Source organism: Physella acuta, unplaced genomic scaffold, assembly GCF_028476545.2.
Source record: "Physella acuta isolate Inbredline_101_S28 unplaced genomic scaffold, ASM2847654v3 ptg000070l, whole genome shotgun sequence".
In the NCBI taxonomy this organism is placed as follows: domain Eukaryota; kingdom Metazoa; phylum Mollusca; class Gastropoda; family Physidae; genus Physella; species Physella acuta.
Genome location: NW_026731590.1, coordinates 211619 through 238482, shown reverse-complemented (window position 1 = coordinate 238482; position 26864 = coordinate 211619). Strand labels below are relative to the sequence as shown.

Genomic DNA, 26864 nt, shown 5'->3' with positions numbered 1-26864 from the left:
ACAGCTCAAGTCCAGAAAAAGAAATATCAGAAAAATATCGAATGAACCATTTATTGATTATTTATTCTTTTAAGTTGGCCAAACTAGCGAATATACCACCCAGCAATAGTGTCAGACGATTATATCTGATCTCCAAGTATACTTTCACCGCCATTTAATTGTAACCATTTGGTATTACACGACGTATGCGACCAAGTAGGATAGCAACGGCATGCCTTTTCACCAGTAAAACACGGGCAATGTTCTGGACAAGTCTCGTTGGTTTTTTCAACGTTATTGTTCCAAGTAAGCTTAGAGTTTGTATGATTAAACACATCGTTTTTCCTTTCGTCATAAGAATTGACAAAAAATGTTGGAGACAGAAACAATCCTTTAGATAGGGAAAATAACAATTAGTGCAGCATAGTTATAGTAGACAATTCCATTTTCTTTTGAAGTAAAGACACAAACGTGCTAAATTTCTTAATAAAATTTTTAAATTATTACAAGCTTTTATTTCACTTGCTTCCTCTGTCTGTCGTCAGTCTATCGTCAGACTGCCTTTCCGTCTAGTTTGAAACGATCCAGGCGAAAGTTCGGACACTTCTATTAGACAGATTTATTTCAACGTTAGAACGTGGGTTAAGACATAAAGATAATGCAACATGACATTAAGTTTGACTTAATTGGTTGCCTAAATATTTTTTTATGAATTAATTAAAATTTTGACCAAATAAGTAGGTAGTCTCATCCAACTATTCCGCACTATTATACACGCGTCATCACGTTCATTGGGTGGGCAATGGTTTTTAGTCATGCAACTATTGTAAATTTTAAAAAAAATTAAAGTGCTGACATTTTTTTATTATTAAAAACGTTTTTTAATAACAAGCTTTTATGTAATTATGCACTAAAAAGTAGAAAATAAATTACACACTACTATTTAAATAACTATAAAGAAAAGCGTGGCTCGTTTTCTAAATTTTAGTAAAATTATCCAATAAATACTAAAGTGACCCACGCTTTTCTTTATAGTTATTTAAATAGTAGTGTATAATTTGTTTTTTACTTCTTAGTGCATTATTACATAAAAGCTTATTAAAACTTTTTTATGTATTTTTTTTTCTTCAGACGTTGGTAAGGATGTCACGCACATTTCATGAAAACAAAATATAAAAATTTGAAATGAAAAGGATGTAGTTTGTTGAGTGCTGCTGATTGTTGATGGATACAAACAACATGTGTTTCCTGTTCAATGTGATTTCTGTTGCACCACTATCCGATAATAATCTAGCTGTGAGGGTGAGAAGGTTCGGTAATTTCAATAGAAATTCTTAAACATATATTAAAACGTGTTTTAGTTTTGGATTTTGCAATCAAAGAGACCGTAAAAATAATAAAAAATAAAAACTTAACAGTAAGCCTAAAATGTTTTAGAAATGTAATATTTTTAGAATCAATCTTATAACAGTTGCAAATCCAGAGAACTCTAAAATAATGTTTTCAGTCTAAGACTACATTTCTATTTATAATTCAAATCTACTTAAAAATTGGTCATCAAACTTTAAACAAGGGCCGATACGATGCCTTCACTAAACTATAGGAACGACACAAAGTGGGTCATAATAGGCGTTGTACGGTTGACATACATGCATTTACAAGCGGTGTTTTTATCTCGAGATATTATTCTCCTGGGGTAGGGGGGGAGTACATGAAACTTTTTAGTAGGGAGGTGCATTTAAATTTCTAGAGGGGAGGGCCGGACACTGGTTAAAGTATATATTGTTCTTATTCGTCCGGGATATTTGGAGCGATGGACGTGACGCGCTTCGATATGGGGTGGGAGGGTGTGTGTGGGTGGCATTGCGGAACAAATGCCTGACAAAATTCTTTCCTTAAGAGACAGACATTGAACACCAACTCTTCAAACAAACATAACCCCCCCCCCCCTCCCCACAGGATCCAAACTCGAGACTTTCGGGTTAGCAATCAAACGCGCTACCATTTGACCACATTATCCCTCGCGGAATAGAACTTCCTTATTTCTCTTGAGTCCTCGGACCTTATTTATTCATGAACATCTAACCCGAACTTTGATAGCATAATCCGGTATAAGATAAAAAGGAATCCAATACAAATGTATAACACACATAATAACACAAGAAACACTTGAACGAGCGATGACAAACAGCATTCAAAAATATTTAAAAAAAAAAAATAAAAAAGTAAAATAAATTATATATCATATCATGACAATATGTAAGTACAGAAAAAAATTGGTAAATAATATTTGTAAAAAATGATAATTATATACTGTAAGTACATTTTTAAACTCAGTTTTCATATAAAAAAACAGATAACTGTAATTTACTTGTGAATTTATAAATTAAAACAAATCTAAGCGAAAATGTATCCAGTATTTCTTCCAGACATTTTTCTCCGGATGGACATTTGATATATTTTTGTTTACATGTTTGAATTTTTTTTATTTGTTTGTTTGTCCGTTTGGTTACAGGAGACAATCTGCACTATGTGTAGAGCTGTAAAATAGTATGTAGGTCGAAAACAATTTTCTTTTTCGGACAGACTGTTAATCAAAAAATAATTTAAAGACGTTAATTAATTTATTGATTTATTTATTGGTAGATTAGCCCAGTGGCGTAGCCAGGGGGGGTTAAGGGGGTCATAACCTCCCCCCCCCCCCCCCATAGACCCTTCGGTATATATATAAAAAGTATGAGGGGGGTGCAAATCGAAAGTTTGAGGTGGGGGTGTGCAAATCGAAAGTTTGAGGGGGGTGCAAATCGAAAGTTTGAGGGGGGTGCAAATCGAAAGTTTGTACCCGGGTAAAAATTGGACCCCCCCCCTTGAGACGATCCTGGCTACGCCACTGGATTAGCCACACTAATTATAAAAGTTCAGAACAATGACTTTACTTACAGTGAATCGTGACGTCACATGATTTATTTATTTTTGCAACATTAATGGCGGCATCCATATAAGATTGTGTTGCCAATTCAGAACCTTAACGCGATGTAAAGTTAATTTTCTGTCGGCTATAGCTTTAGCGATGCGTCCGTTTTTTTAACAGTTCCTTTTTATTTTAGTATACAATATATATCTCTAGATCTACAGATCAACTGTCGAAGGAAGAAAAAGTTATGAATCTAGATCTAGATCTAGAATTCTAGATCTAGATCACCAGACTAAACGTAACTTCTTGATCTAGACTTAATGTTAATTCTTCATCTAGAATCTAGATCTAGAATCTATTTTAAGCCTTTATTATTTTATATAAATCTTTGTTTAGCTTCAATGATCATCTAATTCCAGAATGCATAGGACTTATCTAGCTACTAGGTTCTAGATCTAGATCTAGAGTTACGGCAAAAACTAGAATCTAGATCTAGATCTAGACTTAACGTAAATTCTACATCTAGAATCTAGAACTGGAATCTATATACTAATCTATTGCAGGCCTTAGTTATTTTATCCAAATCCTTGTTTGTTTAGCTATGGCATTGGCTATTTTGGGATATAGGCCCGTAATTAAAATAAAAATAATAGGACCTATTTTCATATAAGAATATTCGAGAAAGTTTAGGGGAGATCACTCCCGGTTTCAGAAGATGTATTATACTTGCTGAACGTAATTCTTTTCTTATCTTTTATGTTCAGGCTGAGTGGTTTGAGTATTTTCCACTTCTGTCTAGCCAAACATAGACATCTGTTGAGTAGGCCCTGCTTAAAAATTGCATTCAAGAGCTCAAGTAGTTTTGTTGATTTTGACACTTCAAACAATTTGTTATCTCTCACCCACAGATACCATTGTATAGCGTGCCTGTTGTTTACATTAACATTTACATTAAAGTAACTGAAAATAATCAATATTTATTTATTTATTGTAATAAATGTATCGTAATAGTTTAAACCACTTTATTCGTTCGTTATCAACGGGTTGGTAGGAAGCAAAAATCAGGGTAATTTCTAACAGACGTGAGATATTGACAGAAATCATTGCCTACTCCCTGTGGGTATATTCACGAATAGGCGAAACAATTTCAACAGTTACAATTTTTTTTACAAATGGCGTATCGAGTAATACGCAAAAAAAATGTTTCTCTATTTGTATTCTAGAAAAACAATCTTTTAAATCCACCTCTACACCATTCTTCTCGTATAAATGTATTTGTATGTGCATTTTAAAATTATCTTTTTATTCTCAGTTCAAACATTACCAACTATTGTATTTTCGAGTTAGCCTCATTACAAAGCCTGATCTGGGTCATTAGCGAACAAAACGCTGACAGAGAGGATGCAAATAACAAAAAAGATTAAAAATATTACGTTGCAAAAATTCTTTTCTGAGCATGGAGATCGTATGATACATTTGACACATGACAAACAACTTAAGTACCCACTTTAAGATGATTGTAACAAGAATCGTGACATGCTTGCTGAATGTATTTCTTTTTATACCTTATATGCTAAGACTGCCTGCTTTCAAGATTTCCGCTTTACTGTCTAACAATACAACTTCTATATAGTTAAAATTTAGGGGTTATACATTTTGAGGTCCACACGGAGGGAGGAAAGCGGGGGGAGGGGGGTCGGGTCCAAGTTAACGTCCACGTGTTGATTTTAACATTTAATTCACAAATTTTAAAACAAATATAAACTCATATACTGCAAGTAAAAAGTAAATTTAAGGCTTGATCTAAAACAAACAGCTCATCGTAGAAATAAATTACAGTATTAATATCTAGTCTGGGGCCATCCTCATCAAAAAGCGACATCGTCAATTTTAAAGATCTTTACCTCATCATTCCCTAGCTACATCGTCACACATCGTCTTATAATGCCTGGACCCAAAACCTAAATTGACATCACATTTCTACCCGCCACCCAATCGCCGGGTGACGTCATTTATTGACGATCCTTAATTAAAAAATCCTCTTTCCTAAGCAAACTATGCCGTAAACAGTAAATGCTAATATCCTAATATATAAAAGCCAAAGTGCGCACTTCTCTCTCTCTCTCTCTCTCTCTTTTTCTCTCTCTCTTTCTGTCCGAAAATTTTTTCGCAGGATATCACATCAAAATCTTCAGCGATATATGGAGAACTTGATACGGACTTTTGTTGAAAATAATATGTTAGATGTATAAACACAATTTTTTTTAAAGAAGAAATAAAAAAATAAACGCTTATTCGAATGTAGAAAGTGAGAGTAAGGTCAAATTAAGCGAAGTTATTTCAAGGTTAGCAGTCATTATGAAAATGTTAACAATTAAATAGTAAGAAAATAAGGTACTTATATATAAGTCACCTATATATATATATATATATATATATATATATATATATATATATATATATATATATATATAAAAGAAGAGGTGTAAGTGCAGCCATTTGTTCCCAAGTGGCCACAAAAGAAAAATGAATGATGAAAATGAGAACAAAGAAACATGTTTATCTTTTTATAGAAAATTAAGCAAAAAAGTATAATTGCAAAAGGAAAAAATAGCATCATCTCTATACTCTGTGTATACGAGAAAATAAAAAGGCTAAAGCAAATTGATTTTCACGTGGAAATGGCGAAAGATGACATCTTGCTAATCGATAGGCTAGTATACAGTTTATTATACAAAATACAAAATACAGAACTAGGTAATGTGGTTCAATATATCAATATATTATTTAAAAACTTTATCTGAAAAATTTTTGTAAACAAATAACTATCGATCACGAAGTTCCTGTATAGCCAATCAATGTTTGTCTTTCGAAAGGGAAACATCCTGTTATTTCTCTCCTCTCTTAATCTCGTTCGTGTCCAAGACACATGGGGTAGATGAAATAGAGTTCATCTGATTCATTGACCACGGCATATGAAGGGATAGTGTGGTCAGCGCTATGCCCAGCTGATTTTGTTTCACTAACGTAAGTTAGGTACCCATAAGAGCTGGTTAGACTCAGGAACGTTCCACTTATTTGAGCCCGGATTCGAACGCGAGCAAGGGGTCGGCGTGGTTGAGTCGGTAAAGCTCATGGTTGCTAAACCGAAAAGTCTCGAGTTCGAACCCTCGGGTAGATGAGGCTCGTTAGCTGGGGACAGCCACTCTTCTAGGAGAGACAACTCCAAAATTAAACAACTGCTGCCTTGTAGTTTGTTCTTGGTTGGACAAAGGCTATGGAAGCAAATCCAAAAAGAAAAGCAGGCTGAAATCGGAGTCAATGGCCTCAATGGCGCATAACCAGTTGACACGTAACGCTTAATTGTGTTGGAGGCGTGGTCGAGTCGGCAAAAAGCTCATGGTTGATAAATTCGAACAAAGTCTCGAGTTTAAAACTCACTGGCAGATAAATCTCGATCCCCTTCAACACTAATAATTAAGAACGAAGAAGAAGAAGAAGAAGAAGAAACGCGAGCACTTTCGGGTTAGCAGTCCTCTACCGGTTATAACTAAGGCTTGGTGAAAATAAATAGAAATGTACCCTTCAACTCAAAAAAATTATTTTCAAGTTTTCTGCATTTGCAACTTTTATAACATTGATTCTAAAAATATTATATTTCTAAAATATTATTAGGCTTACCTTTATATTTTTTAATTATTTTTTACGGTCGCTATGACGACAAAATGATTTTTTAAACAAATTATATCCATGTCAACAATATGATATTTGATTAATATGCTATTAATTAAAAATTAGACCAGAGACTACAGTTGATTGAACACTTAATTAATTTTATATATTTTTCTATCATAATTTCGTAATCTTAGTTGTTTTTAACATTATGTTTGATTAAAAAAATGTGTTCGTTGTCTTAAATTGATTTACAACTGTAAATACAAGCTAAAAATATAAAAACATATGCAACTGTACGTTTATATAAAGCAAAACCTTCTCCATGCTTTACATAACGTAGTATCAGTGGCGGAACTAGAAAAAATGGGCCACCCCGCAAAAAATTTTTTTGGCCCCCCATATATATATATATATATATATATATATATATATATATATATATATATATATATATATATATATATATATATATGTATATATATATATAAACACACAATACGAACATAGATTACTCATTTCTGGCCTGATCGGGTTTTGAAAAAAAAAATTCAATTAAATCTAATCACAAGAACATGTCATGTGGGTGCGCGGACCTTTGACCACAGGTGCTTTGACCATAGGGGGTTTGACCATAGGGGGTTTGACCACAGCGGAGCTTTGACCATAGGGGCTTTGACCATAGGGGGTTTGACCACAGTGGACCTTTGACCATAGCGGTGCTTTGACCATAGGGGGTTTGATCATAGGGGGTTTGACCATAGGGGGTTTGACCACATCTGTTTTCTCAGCAGAGGGTCTTTGATCACAGGTGGTCTATCAACTGGTGTTTGATCACAAGCGCTGTGTCCGGCTTTGATCATAGGTGATCATAGGTGTGATACAATTAACACGATTTTATACATGTTTCCTGAGGGTACGTTAATAGAAATTAACATGTATTTAAAAAACACCAAGAACTATATTTTAGTCTCCACATAAAGGCTGGTGCTAGGCCTCATAGATTTATTTTTAATATACATGAAACACAAATAATGCGACATATAACAAGTTTCACAAATAAATAATGTAGATGTACTTGAAAATGCATAGTCTTCTTTTCATTTCTCCAACAGCTCGTTTTGCCAAACCATAGCTAATGTTTTCTTCGTGTGAATGTTGAGGAGTCAGCTCTCCTATAATCACAAGATCTTGTGCAACTATTGAAGCTTTGCACTTACAAGTGCGATTCTTCGTACACCGCCAAACGCGTGACCCGTCCTGGCGTTCTCTGTGTAGCCAAAACTCGTGGCCACGATACAACAAAGTTCTTTTACTTTTTTTGACGTGTTATACTCTCCAAGATTCTCCATGGTTTTGACATAGAGTAGTTTAGATGACTTGTATTTATACATGATGATTTAACATATTATTACATCATGTCGAAATTTAAAATATAATTTATCAACTTTTAAAATAAATCCTTACCATATATGGACAGCATTGGACAAACCACCTGAGATCAAAGACCCTATGTGGACAAAACACCTATGATCAAGGCCGGACATAACGCTTGTGATCAAACACCAGTTGATAGACCACCTGTGATCAAAGACCCTCTGCTGAGAAAACACCTGTTGTCAAACCCCCTATGGTCAAACCCCCTATGATCAAACCCCCTATGGTCAAAGCACCGATATGGTCAAAGCCCCGCTGTGGTCAAACCCCCTATGGTCAAAGCACTATGGTCAAAGCTCCGCTGTGGTCAAACACCCTATGGTCAAACCCCCTATGGTCAAAGCACCTGTGGTCAAAGGTCCTAGGACCGTCATGTGTATGAATGTATTGGTCTGTTTTGAAAATCTCTGTTTTCATTTATGTTTGCTTTAATACTGCTAATCATTAAGTCGGTCAAAAGTATATAAATCATGAAGCTTTGTATAAGTAATGGTGTCTCGTGTTATGTTTATTTTTATGTTTTTTTGTATTTATATTATTAGTTTTAACTATATTTCATTATTATACTATACCATTCTTTATTACTTATTGTTTTAAAAATAATAATTAAGATAAGTAATTGGTGTTTAATTTGATTATTACAAATCTATTAAAAGGAGCTTATGATATTACGTTGCAAAATTATTTACTGAGCACGGAGATCGCATAATAGATTTTGACACAATATGACAGACAACTTAAGTGCCCACTCTAAGATGATTGTAACAAGAATCGTATTTTTTTTAATGATAAGACTGTCTGCTTTCAAGATTTCCTCTTATCTTTCAAACAACACATCTGTGTGGGGGGGGGGGGGGGGGGTCATACAATTATGACGTCCAAACGGAGGGTGGTAGGGGGTCCAAAAATCAACTTTTATAATCGCTAGGGGTGAGGGGGGGAATTAGGGCATGTGAACGTCTACAAGTTTTAAGTTCTTACATTTTAAAACAAATATAAACTGGTAAAAAATGAAGGTAAGATCTAAAAAAAAAAGCAAGCTTAAAGTGTAAATAAATTATCTACTCTAGGGCATCCTCATCAAAATCGACATCGTTATTTTAACAAACAATATATATATATATATATATATATATATATATATATATATATATATATATATATATATATATATATATATATATATAGGGAGAGAACGAGAGAGACCTCATATAAAATTGGTTTCAATGTTTCCCCTTTATGTCTATCAATACATATAAAGAAAAGCGTGGGTCACTTCTCAAATATTAGTAAAGGTATCCAAGAGGTACTAAAGTACTAAATTGACCCACGCTTGTTTTATAGTAATTTAAATAGTAGTGTATAATTTATTTTTCTACTTTTTAGTGCATTAGTACATAAAAGCTTGTTATTAAAACGTTTTTTATGAATTTTTATCTCTCTCGTCCAGACACCTTTGTATAGCAAAACAATTGTTTACATTATATTTTACACAAAAATATCTGAAATTGTTCTATATTCTTAAATTTGACGCTTTTTTTAAACTTCTTCATCAACAGGGTGTCAGGAGGTAAAGATTTAAAAGTTGATCTGACAGACGGGAATTATTGACTAGGGTCATGGCCTGCTCCCTAAGATTATATTATATTGACGAATACATGAAACGTCAAATAACAGATTAATTTAATAGATAGGAGAAATAGGAAAATAGGGGCAAATTCAGCAAAATTAGCTGGCAAAGCGATCATCAAAAAAGAAAAAGAAAATTAAATAGAAACAAAATAAGATAACATAATACCATAGTAAAACGCCATTCTAAACATAAAATTGAAGATTATGTAACACAATATGAATTTTTAAATGCGTAAACTGCAAAAACGTAATACCCAAATAATTTTTTTTTAAATAATTTTTAAAAACTTTCAGAAAGAAAAATAATCTCCGTTCTAAATTATAAACAAAGAAATAAGCAATAAATACAAAACTATTCAACTATAAATAGTGAAAAAACAAAAACGGTCTGGGAATTAAATCACAGCGGGCTTAAATATTTAAAAAAAAATTGAACTTGGCTTCTCTATTAGCTTACTGGCGTGACAAATCTGAAAAAGACTTTCGACTGATGACACTATGTATGTTGCATATGGTTCACAGTACTCACACACAAACCATACATTTTGTTTGGGAACTTTTATAATCTATTAACTTTAGAAAATCTCCAACTCTAAAATACATTATTATTTATTGTATAAACAATTGGAAAATTAAATAAGTATTAGAATATGTTGCTGAAAAAGTTCGTACAAAATATTTATATCAAAAGCCAATCTAAGCTTTACATTTGAAGCTACCAGAATAGTTTTCAAATATGAAACTACTTATCATTTTTAAATGCATGTAGCAGATGCGTCCAGAAAGTTTGGTTATTTCTGTAGACCAGACACCTGTACAGCTGATTCGTTACATAAGTTTCTACTTCAGGTGGGTATGTATTCAAGTCGACCCTCTCAACAATGACAGGAACGATAACCTGACCCCGTACATTGAACTCTCGCATGATGGCCAGGTTCATCTCATATTCTCGGTAGTGATCCAAGAAAAGATCTTAAGACAACAAGACCAGCGTTTTTCTTGTGCCAGTTATAGCTCCACTGATGTGTGACACCATGTCCCCACCTGGAAAGTCCACTTCTCCTAAAATGTAAGAGATGTTCTTTTCTCTCAGGAATGGCAGGATGATATTTCTTACAATCTGTCGGATTCTTGGTTCACCCTGTTAGATTAAAACAAGATGTGTAGTAGAATATCCTACAACCAATAGACTAGAAAACGAATAATGTTCTACTTTTCCTATATTTGACCTATATAAAGTTTTATTACTTAAACTTTGTTTTAAAAAAAGAAACGACATAACCCCATAATGAAAAAAACATAGAGTTTGGATATATAACTTCTTTAGTCGTTAGAACGCTTCCAAGGTTAGCTTAAAACTAAAATGTGTGTATATATATTATATATATATATATATATATATATATATATATATATATATATATATATATATATATATATATATATATATGTATATATATATATATATATCATAAATAGTGAAGTGGTGCTTTTCCATTTATGTACCAAAATCCATCGAAATGGTTACTAATTTGTTTTATTGTTAATTACTTCAAATAGATTATAATTATACAAGTTATACCTTCTAATCTCTAAATATTACGATTGATACTGCGATTCATAATTTGACAATGGGATATAATATTAAACGTTGCTGAATCTTTTTTTCATTAGATCTAGTTCTTTTAGACAATATTCTTACCTCGTCATAGGTGACGAAGACATCAACCTGTGGGTTGTAGTTGACCAAACGTCCACCGATGTGCAGCCGCCGTTGACCAATAAAGTAGAGGTACCTCATCTTCCAGCGGTAATGAAAAAACACGGCCAGAACAAGCAAACACAGGAGATGGGTGAAAAATGTCGTTAACACTAAGCTGAATTTTTCTTTGATCAGACAGTTTTTTGTTACTATTGGAAGTTGTGCGACCATATACGTGTAGTATATATAAGTATTATCTTCCTTTTTGAAGATCATTTCGTCTATGGAGACAAACAGTTGTGTATTGGTAACCAAGAAATGTAGACTTTGAACATACATGCAGATAAATTGAAACTCGTTGAAAGATAAATCTACCAGAAATTGTGGATTGTCAAATTTTAATCTGTTCATCTCTTTGCACATTTCATCTGATAGACCAGGTAAAATGTTGAAAGACAAATCTAAATATGTCATGTTTAATTGCCTTAATGTTTATGTCTCGAAAAATGCCATACGATTTTTACTTAAATATAATCTTTTGAGATTTTTTGGAAAATAAAATGTTCTTGGTATATACTCTATTCCACATTCATTCATTCTTAGTTCTTCGAGCTTTGCCAAATCTGTTCTTAGCAAGCTGTCGTCTAAATTATATCCAAAAAATATATCACCATAAGTACCTGACAGTCCTAGTATACGGAGATTTTTCATCCCTTTAAGCATTGTGTGGTAAGGATCGATTATAGTATTGTAAGAAATCTCCAACTCTTCCAAATTCGATAATCCATTGAACTTAGAATAAGCTCGTTTTTTGGGTGGATAAGTCTTGTTCTGGTGTAATCTATAAGGAAAAGAAAATAACGATAAGCAATTGAACAGATTGATGTCTAAGAATTAGACGATTATATAGTTTACGACGTATTACTTACATAAAAGCATTTTGCATCTTGGGTTGTCTTTGAAAATATAATTTTGTGAGCGAGGTTTTCTCCGAATATCTCAAGGCAGCAATAAAGTTACTTACAGGATAATTGTAGGCATCTATTTTAAGTGTCTCCAACGTTGGAGGGACACTTAAATATTTAGTTTTATGTTTTAAGGTAATTTTATTTCCAGCAATTGACAACTCTTTTATTTGAGTTTTCAAAAACAATTCGAAAACTTGGTCTAAATCAAACTTGATACCCGATACCTTCCTTGAATATGCTATCGAAAACTCCTGCACGATTTTGAACAGATGTAATGAGTCGAAAATTTGTTGTAAAGTTATTTTTGTTTTATCAAGGTTCAGGCCTGACAACGTTGATCCCATTACAAAGGATTTGTTGGTAAAGGTTGAGAGTGGACAAGATGCCAACGAAATTGATATATTTTGCTTTGATTGTATGTTTTCAAAATAATTATTACACAAGTGAGTAAGATAGCATTTATAGGTTTCGTTGAAGAATATTGATTGGAGACGTTTTAGCTTCCGAAATCCGGGACCTAATTTACAGTGAGTACCGGGTACTGATAGTTTTCTCAAGTTAGTCAATACTGACAACGCCTTGTCGGGTAAACACAGGTAGGTCTCATTGTAATTGCTAGAAACTGAAAGTAAAAATATTGATTGATTAATGTGTATGTAAACATAACAGTTTAATATATTAATTGTAATTCTTATTTGTAGTTTTATTTTGATATTAGGTGATTTCTGGTATTTACTCCAATTCCAATTACCCAAAAGCCTCTAGAAACTGGTATTTTACTCTATTGTACTGGGAAAACGAAAACAAGAGTACTGTTTTAGGTAGATAGACAAACTTTCCATTATATGTATAACATCTTATACTTAGATTACAATTAAATTTTGATTAACCTCCCTTATCCGGAAGTCGTATCTTACACCATTTCTGATTTCTAAAATACAGAAAACATAAGTACTGTTTTAGTAAGGTATACTTGGTTAAAATGTCGTATTATCTTGATTCTCACAAAATTTGAGTGATTTCTGTAGGCCAAATGATGTTCCTTACGCAATTTTTGACTTATCAAAAACATCACTTTTACTAGATCGATTTGCAAGCTTTTTAAGTAGGTCAATACTAGATGTCACATAAAATTTAAAAAATCACTTAAATAGATGTTTAAATAAATTTTTAAAAACGTAACCAGTTTCCTTTTTATTACGTAAAAATTGTCATTTCAATTATGCACACATAGTTCTAAATTACAAGCCGGTTTTTATTGAGATATTTGATGTTTATATTCTAATGGTCTCATCCATTGTTTATATGTAAACCGGATATTTATGTTCTTAGTTCTTGTACTGATGATTCATGTTTCAATTAAATCTTTTTCTATTGATGTCAACATAAGATTCTAATAATACTGGTAGGTGAAAATATTAGGGACTGGTGTTGTCAACAGGAGCAGCAGAGTTAAAAAGAATTGTTTAAACAAAGAAAAAACCAATTTAAAAAAGATTGCTAACATTTATTCTGCTGATGATGTTAATATTCAAAAGAAAGATGGAGGGCAATGCGTTATTGGTGTTTTCAAAAAGTCAATTAGCTATGAAAATTTTTTTTAAAAATTGATAGAAAGAAAATATGCTGATATTGTCGAGAAAATAAAGGATGAAGATGGCGTCAATGTAGAAGATATTTATAAATTACCAGGGCTGACTGTCCATCTTTACCACACTAATAACAAAATCATGGTACAGGTTAAATGTAACATTGTGTCTGTTTGGGTGGATACTGAATTTTGCAGTATTTTAAATAATCTCATTACAATTGACAAAGATATTGACATGCCTCTACCCATGACGCCGCCAGTATCACTGTCACCACCACCATCACTGTCCCCACCCAGAGAATCGGAGCTACCCATTTCACCGCCCTTGATTATGTCCGCTTCTAACAGTGACAAACAATGCGCGGAGGTTACGATCACTACCAAATAGTTAGATTGTGTAACACCTAAAATACCTATACATTTTCTTAAAACCTAAGTCAGCCAAATGATTTGAAGTAAAAAAAAAAATACTGAATGAATCCTTTCATCAAACCACACAATTGGAAAACAGCTTAAGATCCTTTATTTTGAATGGAATCAACAGTGTTAAAAAGGTTTTTAAAGCGGAAAAACTGCAGTTTAACAGCCGGTCAGGCCCTGCTATGGCCTCTCTGAAAAAACTTTTTTTAAACGACCATGACTTGTGTTTTTAGTAATCAGCATATACCCGGCATTCTTCAGGTTTAGGAAATATATTACTTTTCGAATTAACCCTAACTACAACTAAACAAAACCAAACACAATAAAACGCAAATATAATCCAAACACAAATCTAAACAAACAAAAACACATACATAACACAAACCGAACCACAAACGCTAACACAAACACAAAGAAAACACAAACAAAAAAAGGAAAATAAATACAAACGCAAAACACAAACCCAACCACAAATGCAAACCCAATTTCAGAAAACACAAACGCAAACAAAAAAAGACAAATCAAATAGAAACACAACCGCAAACCCAAACGCAATTAATAACTCAAAATTATGCAAATAAACGGAAACATAAACACAAACTTAAATGCAAACATAAAAGAAAACTGCTCATAGTCCAGTCGGGTGCGCCAAATCGCACCATGCAGGGGCGTCGGGGGAACCACCTATTTCCACCATAGTCTTTTGCAAACCACATGAAGTAACACGGAAAATCCTGGGGCTCCAAATAACAACCTGTTGGGGCGCCGGAGGATACCCGGATTCGATTCAGGTAAAGACTATAGTAACCTTTCTTATTTATAATCTATCGCACATGAAAAAAACGAAATTATGCACTATAGCGCTCACAGGATAGTCCAGGGCGCCAAATCGAACCCTGCCGGGACGCGCTTGATTCAATTTAGTGAACAACTACGGCAAATAAAAGTAAACATAGAGGTCATTTAGGAGCTGGCTTCCAAACTGTTATTGATATTACAAAGTAATGTCATCCTTAACATCGGAAAGAGTGATAAGTGGCGGGCGACTTCTGCCCAAATGCCACATTAAACGACTTGTCACACTACATCGATCTTAAAATCGGTGGCTAAATTAGCACCCTCTTACTTCAACTGAACGGTAGGAGATCTATATGCCTCCTGTGCGACACAACCAAAAACGAGAAGGCTGTCTGCCGAAGCTCGTATGTAAGGGAAATAGACAATGTATCGATAGATAATGATGGTAACTATTTCGGCAATGATCATTTTGTAGATGACAGTGAATATGTGTCAGACGGCGCCACAGAAATCGGGCCAGTTCAAGAATCAGTTACAGCCCCAATCATAGAAGGAGAATGGACAACAATTCCGGGAAGAAGAAACAAGACTTTAAGAAAAAAAATTTTAAAAAGACAGTTCACGAAACAAACAAAATGAACACATTATTGAAACTGATACTATCCAGAACCCTACACGGTCAACCCCAACACGCCCAGCCCCAAAGGACAGAACCACGACAAAAAGGAAAACATTTACACCCCCTCCGCTGAACCCAAAACAGATTAAGACGGACCAGATGTTAAAAGCAGTGTAAGTAATCTTACACTTATAACCCTAAACATTCAAAGTACAAGATACAAAGACAAGTACGTAAGACAATTAATCCACAAACAGAAACCTGACTACATTCTTTTACAAGAAACAAACTTTAAAAATAAATTCACAGCAGACAAATTCAGTGACAACTTATATCAAACTAAATCACACCACAGCTATAGTTCACTTATCACGGGTAGCGAGTCGACAATTTTTAACACATTAAACAAGTACAACATAACAGACACGCACGCCGACTCTGAAGGAAAATTAGCAATAGTTGCAGTCGAGGGACAAGGGAGAAAACTAAGCGTAGTCAATGTACATGAACCACATAGACCCAAAGATAGTAAATTTTATGAAAACCTGGAACAAATTATTAACAAACAGATACAACCAACATGACACTATTTTGGCCGGAGACTATAATTTCGTGGAAGACAGATTAGACATTGTAGGACGATAAGACAACATTCGAAACCGCTTAACCGCAGACCAAACACAGGCCGACTCAATAAACAACATTAAAACATGCTTCAAACTAGTCGACACATACAGAGCACGATATCCACACACAATACAAACCACCCACGGAAGTAAAACATGGGAATAGATTCCAACTAGACAGAATTTATGCACCAGTGAATATGAAAATCAACATAGTAGAACACTTATTCCCAACACTATAATTTAGCGACCATACAGCAGTTCTGACAACTTTAAACAACAAACAAACACAAAATAAACAAAAAACACAACAGATATTGGAAATTCAATAATTAACTATTAACAGGCGAGCGCTACATCAAAACTATAAATGACGTCATCCAATTTTATACACAGTCGGCACCAAAATCAAACAAAATTCAACATTGGGAAGATTTTAAACAAGAAACTAAGCGGATATCAATTCAATATGTCTGTAGCATTAATAGCGTTAGGGCCCACACAGAAACTAAACTAGAAAAAATAAACCGGGAGTGATCTCCCCTAAACTTTCTCGAATATTCTTATATAACTTGGAATATAGACATGATTTTTAATTACATAAACTTTTAAAAATAGAATAGAATCTCATAGTAAAAAGAATAGCGCACCAAGCGAACGCCAAAACAAAATGTGCATAATAGTGCACAATATTACTAATACTTTATAAATTTACATGCGTATTTTGAAAAATCGAAAATAGCGTAAATTAGTACTTCCGGTCAACAAAAATTACTAAAAATTCGAAAGAAGGTAGAGAATTAGATATTTTACTTACATGTGAAATTTCATTTATCTATCTGAAATAGTACTCAAGTTATAGGCTTTTGAAAAATTCAAAGTAGAAAAAGAACTTATATATGAAATGTCATCAACCTAGCTGTAACGGTACTCAAGTTATCGTGTTTACACACACACACACACACAGACACACACACACACACAGATACACAGACATACGGACAAGATTGCAACATTTTTTTTTCGTATCAGTGAGGTGTAAAACGAGATTTGTAAAAATCTCGATTTTTTTTTTGCACAATTACAAGACTTTCTCTATACTTCGTATATACGAGAAAGTAAAAACTAAGTATACCTAAAGGAAAATAACAATTGCAAAGAATCAATAGAAACGCTACTTTCTAAAATAAAAGTGAACAAATATAAAGAAGCACACATCAGAAGTAAAATAGAGCAAACCCCCATCACACCTTAATTTTAGAACAAAGCTATTAGAGGGCAAAACAAATCACACATCTCATAGACATCAATAACCAAGAGACGACTGACCCGGACAAAATTCAAGCAATAATTATAGACTTTTATACGCAACTATACAAGTTCAAAGAGACAAATACAGACATGCAAGACAAATACCTAAGTTTATTAAACTCTTTCACGACCGCGACAAAAATAGCATTGCCCTCCAGACAGTCGACATAACCAAAACCATACTCAAATTAAACGCAAACAAATCACCAGGACCGGACGGTCTCACACATGAATGTTATAAAACATTTTCAGGCGACCTAACCCCTCCCTCCCCCCCCCCCCCCCCCCTCCCCCAATCTTTTAGCTACCTTTAGAGCATTGTTTTTGCTAGAACAATGTCACGAAAACTTTAATTGATCATCCATAACATTAATACGCAAACCCAAAACCGATCCTGAACTAGCCCAAAACTATAGACCTATTTAGTCTAAAAAATCGAACTACACCTGCAGAAAATAATACATGTAGACCAACAATGCAATATCACAGGTAGGAACATACAAAATCACAATCACTTAATTAGTGACATCATCCACTACACACACGAGAAAAACACACAAGCTTAGTTTAGACCAAGAAAAAGCTTTCGACCGGGTAGCACCCAAATACCTTCACAAAATCTTAGAAGCAAACAATTTAGGACATACTTTACGGTATGGATTAAAATACTCTATTTCAACGCCCTTAGCCACCTACCGATAAACAGAGTTCCTTCCATGCATCTCTAGAGGGGGGGGGGGGGTGGGGGTGGAATAAAATTGCATTGATATAGAAAATATATACAATTAACAGTGTCGTCGTCTTCCCCCCCCCCCCCCCGAAAATTTCAAGTGCCCCTCCCCCCCACCCCCCGGAGAAAAAAGTCTGGAAAAAAACGCTGCTAATAAACCATAATATTTCCCAATCCTTTAGAATACATAAATCAATCAGACAAGGTTGCCCCATCTCCAATCCTTTATATACTAACCCTTGAACCCCTGTTAGAATGCATTAGAAACACTAAAGAAATCAGAGGAATCGACCGACAAAACCAAACAAACGAAAAAATTCCAGCGTACGCTGATCACACAGCCATTACCCTCCAAACCGTAATATATATCACTCTAATTATAGGCACTTTCCCTGACTTTGGGCAGGCGAGCGGGTCAAAAATTAACCTAATGAAAACCAAAATCATGGAACTCGGCCGTTGGACCAATAAACGAAATTACCCACTTAACCTGATAGGTACCAAAAAATTAAAAGTTTACTGTATTTTTTCGTTTACATAACATATTGATTTGTAAGAAATTAACAATGATACATTTTATTTTCCTTTTTGTTGGGCAGATATATATTTATAATAGTAATAAAAAAATTAGTAACTCTCGTGTTGTCTGGGCGCCATTAATACTCGTCTACGTTCGTTTTAAACAGTGTGATAGAATACGTATAACAAGTAGTATTATAAACCATTCACCAAATTCAATCAGGCGCGTCCGCCCGCGCAAGGGCAGGGTGCAATTTGCCACGAGCTATACTCAAACTTTCTTCTAAAGCCGCGGCAACGCGCAAGGACAGGCACGCTAGTAGTAATTAAAAAATAGTAACTCTAAGTAAATAAGCGTTACACGCCCTCTCCTCTTATCCCCCTGACCTCTCGTGTTATTTGTGCGCCATTAAGACCCGTTCTACCTATCAAAGACTACAAGACAGTAGTACTACAAGACAGTGCACTGCTACAAAGGAATAAGTAATCCATTAAGTTTCGTGTTTATATAGTGTGTTATGGACTTACATGGAATAGTTTTTTAAACGAATTGAATGTATCATACCTTTGCCTGGGCCCGACAGTGGAATAATTCCTGAATTTGTTTTCTTTAATGTACTTTTCCATGTATTGAAAAAATCGAATTCGAACTCGGTTAGCAACTGAAGTCCCACGAAAGATTTATCGGAAATATTTGGCATCTTCGATTCCTCGATTTGTAATCTGTTTAAATTGGCCAAACCAGTGAAAACACCAACCTGCAAGGATGTCATTCTATTACCTCTCAGACTCAAGTATGTTAAGCTTTTTAAGTTCTCGAACAGATTCAATGGAAGTTCTGAAATGGCATTGTTATATAGTATCAGGTTCCGTAATGAAAAACGCTGCACCACGAAATATTTCTCACACGTGTCTATGCCTTGAAATGCGGTGAGTTCCAAATATTCCAAATTATTTAGACTATCAAAAGCGTCGCAAATGATAGTTGCTTTGTCATCGCCCATTAATTTTAACCGTTGAATTTGAGATGGCAAGCGTGGCCATTTAGTATTACAATGGCAAGACATCTCTACTTCATCGTTAAAACATGAACACTGATCTGGGCAAGCCTCGTTGATATCTTCACCGTGATAGTACCAAGTTGGCTTGGAATTCGAAATATCAAACATGGCGCTGTTTCTTTCATTATAAGAAGTGGTGGCATTTATTCTGAACATAAGTAATCCATTCGTTAAAAAAAAACGCGTCATAGTTCTAGAAATAAACTCCATTTCATCTTGAGTAAAAACAAGAAACTTGCATATTTCCTAATACAACTTTGTTTTGCCAGTTTATGGTAAAGCTTTCATTAAAAAATAAAATAAATTTAAATATATAGAATAGAATCGGTGGCGGAACCGAAAAGCCATAAGAACATGACTCATTACAAGAATTGCTGTTGGAGGGTGAGGAGGTGGGGGGGGGCTTCACCCTTTGAAACATACGCAAGTTTTTGCAGTATTGTGAGCTAGAGATTTTTTTTTTTAAATGCGAAATAATGGACACTCTTTTATACAGTTCTGTATTAATATTTATTTACGTCTCTTCTGTGTTATTTTTATTAAAGCATATTCTTTTACTACATTCATTCTACAATATTTTTATTCCGTATAAACATAAATATATTGTATATATGCTAAAATATAATCCATGACTAAAGTTTACAGAATCTAAACTAATATAAAAACACATTCTGCCCGCTTCATATTTTGGAGTTATATATTATATCGTAGAAACTGCAAAATTACACATCAATTGCTTTTTTTCTATCCAGATTTGTGATCTACTTTAAATTTTTAGCTTTTGTTTTAACTAGTATGATTATTGCACTAATTAACAGCTGATTAAGTCCTCGGGTATTTCTTTTTACAATATATGGGCTAGATCACACATCTCTTTCCAAAACAGTTTATTTTCTTGAACAGGTCTGGGATCTCGGGGGCCCGTGAACTTTATCCACCTTAGTTACATGGCTGTTGCGCCATTGAATAAGTTTTTTTTTTCTTTTTTTTTGAGTAAAGCGAGGCGTTGATGAAGATAAAGAACGTGTGTTTTCTGTTCAATGTGACTAACTGTACCGCTATCCGTTAACAATCTAGATATGAATGGAAGACGGTTGTTTCAATATAAGTGTTTAGACATGAGTAACAGTCAGTGTTTCTTCCAGACTTTTTTCCTCTGGGGTGCACTTGAAATTTTCGGGGGGGGGGGGGGTAACGGACAACTATTTCCGGGGGGGGGGGGGGGACGGACACTATGAAAAGTATATACTTTCTATATAAATTCTATTTCATTCGGGTGGTGGTAGACTTTCTTGGGGGAGGGGGGGCGGTCCTCACGAAGAGATGCCTAGAAGAAACTCTGGTAACAGTTAGGATCACTAAATACTGTTTGTCAACACTTTTAAAACCTTGACCTGACAGTCAGTTACTGTTATTTATTTAGCAAGTAGACCTTTTATAATGTATAACTTCTAAAATAATAATTTATTGGTTACCAAATTTGACGTTTATACAATGACCAATAGTTTTCCTACATTACTTTCTGGGGAAAAAATACAATATTACCTTTTTTCGATTAACAAGCTGTAATACATACTTTAAGGTGCTAACCATTGGTTTAACCTAAATCCTAGTCCTAAATATCGTTTTTTTTAAATCCTCAAATACTTGTGCTGATAAAATCTATAAAAGTTCCCCATCCAAACCTGATGGTATACGGGGCAAGTGAAGTAGAGTTCACCTGTTACTGTAGCATATGAAGTGATAATTTGGTTAGCACTATGCTCAGCCGCCAGAGCTGGGTGGACTAAGGGACGGTCTATTGACTAGAATCCGGATTTTAACTCGAGACTTATGAGTCAGCAGTCTAGATATCTACCGCAAGGCCACTCAGTCCATTGATAAAATCTGTGCTACAATACGATTAGAAAAATTGCTTCCTAAACGAATCAGTTCGAGGCGACTCTATTTTCAAGCTTTTATTTAGTTCGCAACGTCTGTTTTTTTCGTTTGTTTGTTTGTGGCTTTACAGCAAACCTTGTAACTTAATTTTGACCCATCTCTAATGGAGCCTTTTCGTTCAAACGTTCCACATACGTTTCACTTTGATGAAAATACATGAAATGTAATAGTATTTTCAAATACAGCAATCAAACAGGTTCTTCCCCTCCCCCAACCCTTTAAATATTCACTTCATGATAAAGCATTATCTCTCACGCAACACAACTGTGTGAACATTTACGTGTATAATCCGAACTGTGAAATCTATAAATTGCTACAGTTTAGATAGAACATCCTAATGAATCATTTGTAATATTTGTTAATGAAAACGTTGTTACTAAGAGAGAGTTTACAACTAATTTTAAACGGCGAATTTTTTTTGGCTGGATTCGGTGCTATAAATCTGCTACTGTATACTGACTACGTCACAAAAATGGATATCATACAACCTGTCACGGCCCCAAACAGCAACCAAACAAAACATCATTTGATCCTTGGTTGCTCTAAAAGGTCTCTATCTTAATATAATGGCCTTAGATCACAACGAGAATCTATCGGTAAAAAAAAAATTAACGACGTTATTACAAGCCGCTCACGTGAATCTAGTACCACAACTGTAACTTTAAGATGTGGCGTTAACGTCAGTCCACACAGCCAATATGCTGTAAATTTTGAGATATATCAGCCACAAATGGCCTAACGCGACGATCCAATTTTCATGTTGTAGAAAGGATAGGTACGTGGATGATATAGACAATCGATTTTTACTGTCTTTCTCTAATAGATACAGCTACTGTTTTGTAAACAATACGCCTTTTTTACTTTCCCAAACAACGTCTATACAGTGATGATATTCATCTAACTAAAATTGATAGTAGTATTCCCGCCAAAAATATGAAATATATCCAAAGAGCCGTCAATTTAACACATAAATAGCATGCGCAACTCATACGTAAACGGCTCAAAGGCTTATTTCGTTTATGAATCTTTCACTATAGAAATTCCATCCACAATATTTTTAGGTCTATTGACCTCAAATTCATACAATGATTTGATGGAGCGGAACCAGAAAAAAAGCCATTTTCGTCCATTGCGAATTGCGTAAAACAAATAGTATACTATATTCGTCGGATTGATTAATTCAGTTGTGATTGTGATACAACTGTGCCAAAATTGGTAAGTTGTTTTTTTCCGCCAAACGTAGCAGAGCTGGTTAAGTGGTTTGATGAGACCTACGTTTGTGGTCGAGTTTGGTTGTTAAATACAAGAGAGGTGACGGTTCCACCGATTTTTCCACCAGAGTTCTGGTCTGTACATGAGAATTATCTAAATGGGATTCCAAGGACCCAAAACACAATTGAGGGGTGGCATAGGAGGTGGCCGGTAATCGTCGGAAAATATCACACTTTTGTGTCTTTTGTTTGCTCAAAAAGAACAAAGAAGAGTTGAAGTAGAGATAAAGGCAATATTGTTTGGGCAGCCATACAAAACAAACGAGAAAAAAAGTATTTACAAAAAGAGGATAGGATAGCAAATGTCATTGCAGAACATGAAAATAGAAGTAGAATTAAACTTTTACTTGACATAGCATACAGTATATCATACTAGGCCCTATTTTTTCTATGTTTTACTATAACTTATCATTATGCAACTGTTTTTTATTTAAATAAAAATGAAACATGTCTGTTAGTTGTAGTTGGTCACTAATGCTCATCTAGTTTTTTGTGTGTGTCTATGTTGTAGTGTGTCAGTTACTATAGAGAAATCACTGCTGTAGTAGATCTGTTCTTTTTTTTTACAAAACCACAAGGTGCAAAATACTTATTTTTCTCTGTTTTTGGTCGGATTTTGGGCTCTCTAAACGGCCTACTTCCTCCAGCATTGCAGGGTCTGGCGGTACATGCTAATTTCAAACACATGTCTAAAATTGGATTTTTTTTTAAAATTGGAAAAATAAAAGAAATAAAAGGGGTCGGCGTGGTCGAGTCGGTAAAAAGCTCATGGTTGCTAAACCGAACAGTCTCGAGTTCGAACCCTTCGGCAGATGAGGCTCGTTAGCTGGGGACAGCCACTCTTCTAGGAGAGACAACTCCAAAATCAAACAACTGCTGCCTTGTAGTTTGTTCTTGGTTGGACAAAGGCTATGGAAGCAAATCCAGAAAGAAAAAGCAGGCTGAAATCGAAGTCAGATAAGGCTCGATCCCTCCCATCACTAAAAATTAAGAACGAAGAAGAAGAAGAAGGAAAAATATAATTTACAATAATAAGCGTTTAATAAATGCACTGAAAATATGAAAATAAAAGAAACTTCCATTTTTTAAAAATAAAAGCTCATATAAGTATGAGATCTAGTGAGCGACTAAAGATTTATTCAAACAGAGCAAGTTTGTTTTATTTTCTTCTTTAACTTTAAAAGCTTTTAAATGAACGTCGTACTAACTCGAGCCCTGGATCCAAACTCGAGACCTTCGGGTTAGCAATCAAACGCTCTACTATTTGACCACACCGTCCCTCGAGGTATGGACGTTCCATATTTGTCTTGAGTCCTCTGATCTAAATTATTCACGAAAATCAAACTCAAACTTTGAAAGAACAAGCAGGAATATGATAGAAAAAATTGAAATAAAAAATGTATATAAAAAGTGACAGCAGAGTTTCTTCCAGGCATCTCTTCGGGGGGGGGGGGGGGGGAAGAAACACTGAATAACAGCACAAGAAACCAATTGAGAAACGATAACAAAAGACTTAAAATGTATCAAATAGTAGTATCATAAAGTAATATAAACTATATTGATTTCATATTATGTATTTAAATAAAATCATAGCATGCCAATATATAAAATAAACCGGGAGTGATCTCCCCTAAACTTTCTCGAATATTCTAATATAAAATTACGAGGGATGGCATCTCAGGACATAGACAATATTTGTTATCCATTTTTAATTACTTAGACTTTTTATAATAGAATAGAATCTCGTAAAAAAATAAACCGGGAGTGATCTCCCCTAAACTTTCTCGAATATTCTTATATAAAATAACAGGGGATGGGAACTCGAGCTATAGACATGATTTTTAATCCATTTTAAATACTTAAAGTTTTAAAAATAGAATAAAATCTCGTAGACAAATTAATTGCACACCAAGTGAACGCCAAATAAAAAAGCGCATAATGGTGCGCAATATTATTATTACTTTTAAAATTTACATTAGTTTTTTGAGAAATCGGAAGTAGCGTAAAGTACTACTTCCAGTCAACGGAAATGACTCAAAATTTAATAGAAGGTAGAGAATTAGATCTTTTACTTACCTATGAAATTTCATTTATCTATCTGAAATAGTACTCAAGTTATAGGCTTTTGAAAAATTCAAAGTAGGAAAAGTACCACTTCCGGTTATCGGAAATCGCTTAAAAAGTTGATACGGATCAACGATTTTGATAAAATACTTATATATGAAATGTCATCAACCTAGCTGTAACGGTACTCAAGTTATCGTGTTTACACACGGACAGACAGACAGACACACAGACAGACACACAGACACACAGACATACGGACAAGATTGCAAAATTATGTTTTTCCGTATCAGTGAGGCGTGAAACGTCGAGATTTGTAAAAATCTCTTTTTTTTTTTTTGCACGATTACAAGACTTTCTCTATAGCCTACTTCGTATATACGAGAAAGTAAAAAGAATTGCACACCAAGTGAAAAGTTTCCCTTTCAAAACTGACGGTCTATGGGGCAAGTGAAGTAGAGTCCACTTGTTTCTGTGACCTCGGCATATGAAGAGACAGTGTGGTCAGCACTATGCCCAGCCGCCTTTACTTTCCCTAACAGGAGTTAGGTACCCATCAGAGTTGGGTGGACTCAGGGACGGTCTACTGACTTGAACTCGGATTCGAACTCGAGACTAACGGGTTAGAAGTCCAGCTCTCTACCGCTAGACCACTCCGTCCCACACCAAGTGAACGCCTAATAAAATGTGTATAAAAGTGCGAGATATTATTAGTACTTTATAAATTTACATGCGTTTTTGAGAAATCGGAAATAGCGTAAATTAGTAATTCCGGTCAACGGAAATTACTCAAAATTTGACAGAAGGTAGAGAATTAGATCATTTACTTACGTGTGAAATTTCATGCATCTATCTATAAAGTACGCAACTTATAGGCTTTTGAAAAATTCAAAGTAGAAAAAGTACCACTTCCGGTTATCGGAAATCGCTCAAACGTTGATCAGGATCTACGATTTTGATAAAATACTTATATATGAAATTTCATCAACCTAGCTGTAACGGTACTCAAGTTATCGTGTTTACACACGGACAGACAGACACACAGACAGACAGACAGACACACAGACAGACACACAGACACACAGACATACGGACAAGATTGCAAAATTATGTTTTTCCGTATCAGTGAGGCGTGAAACGTCGAGATTTGTAAAAATCTCGATTTTTTTTTTTTGCACGATTACAAGACTTTCTCTATACTTCGTATATACGAGAAAGTAAAAAGAATTGCACACCAAGTGAAAAGTTTCCCTTTCAAAACTGACGGTCTATGGGGCAAGTGAAGTAGAGTCCACTTGTTTCTGTGACCTCGGCATATGAAGAGACAGTGTGGTCAGCACTATGCCCAGCCGCCTTTACTTTCCCTAACAGGAGTTAGGTACCCATCAGAGTTGGGTGGACTCAGGGACGGTCTACTGACTTGAACTCGGATTCGAACTCGAGACTAACGGGTTAGAAGTCCAGCTCTCTACCGCTAGACCACTCCGTCCCACACCAAGTGAACGCCTAATAAAATGTGTATAAAAGTGCGAGATATTATTAGTACTTTATAAATTTACATGCGTTTTTGAGAAATCGGAAATAGCGTAAATTAGTAATTCCGGTCAAC

The 26864-nt window shown here is 34.6% G+C and overlaps 1 protein-coding gene across 3 annotated transcripts in view; it reads left to right on the top strand.

Moving 5' to 3' along the window:
• LOC131952139 (ly6/PLAUR domain-containing protein 1-like) overlaps positions 1–26864 on the top strand; it is a 192431-nt gene that overhangs the window by 122134 nt on the left and 43433 nt on the right. The window lies entirely within an intron of this gene.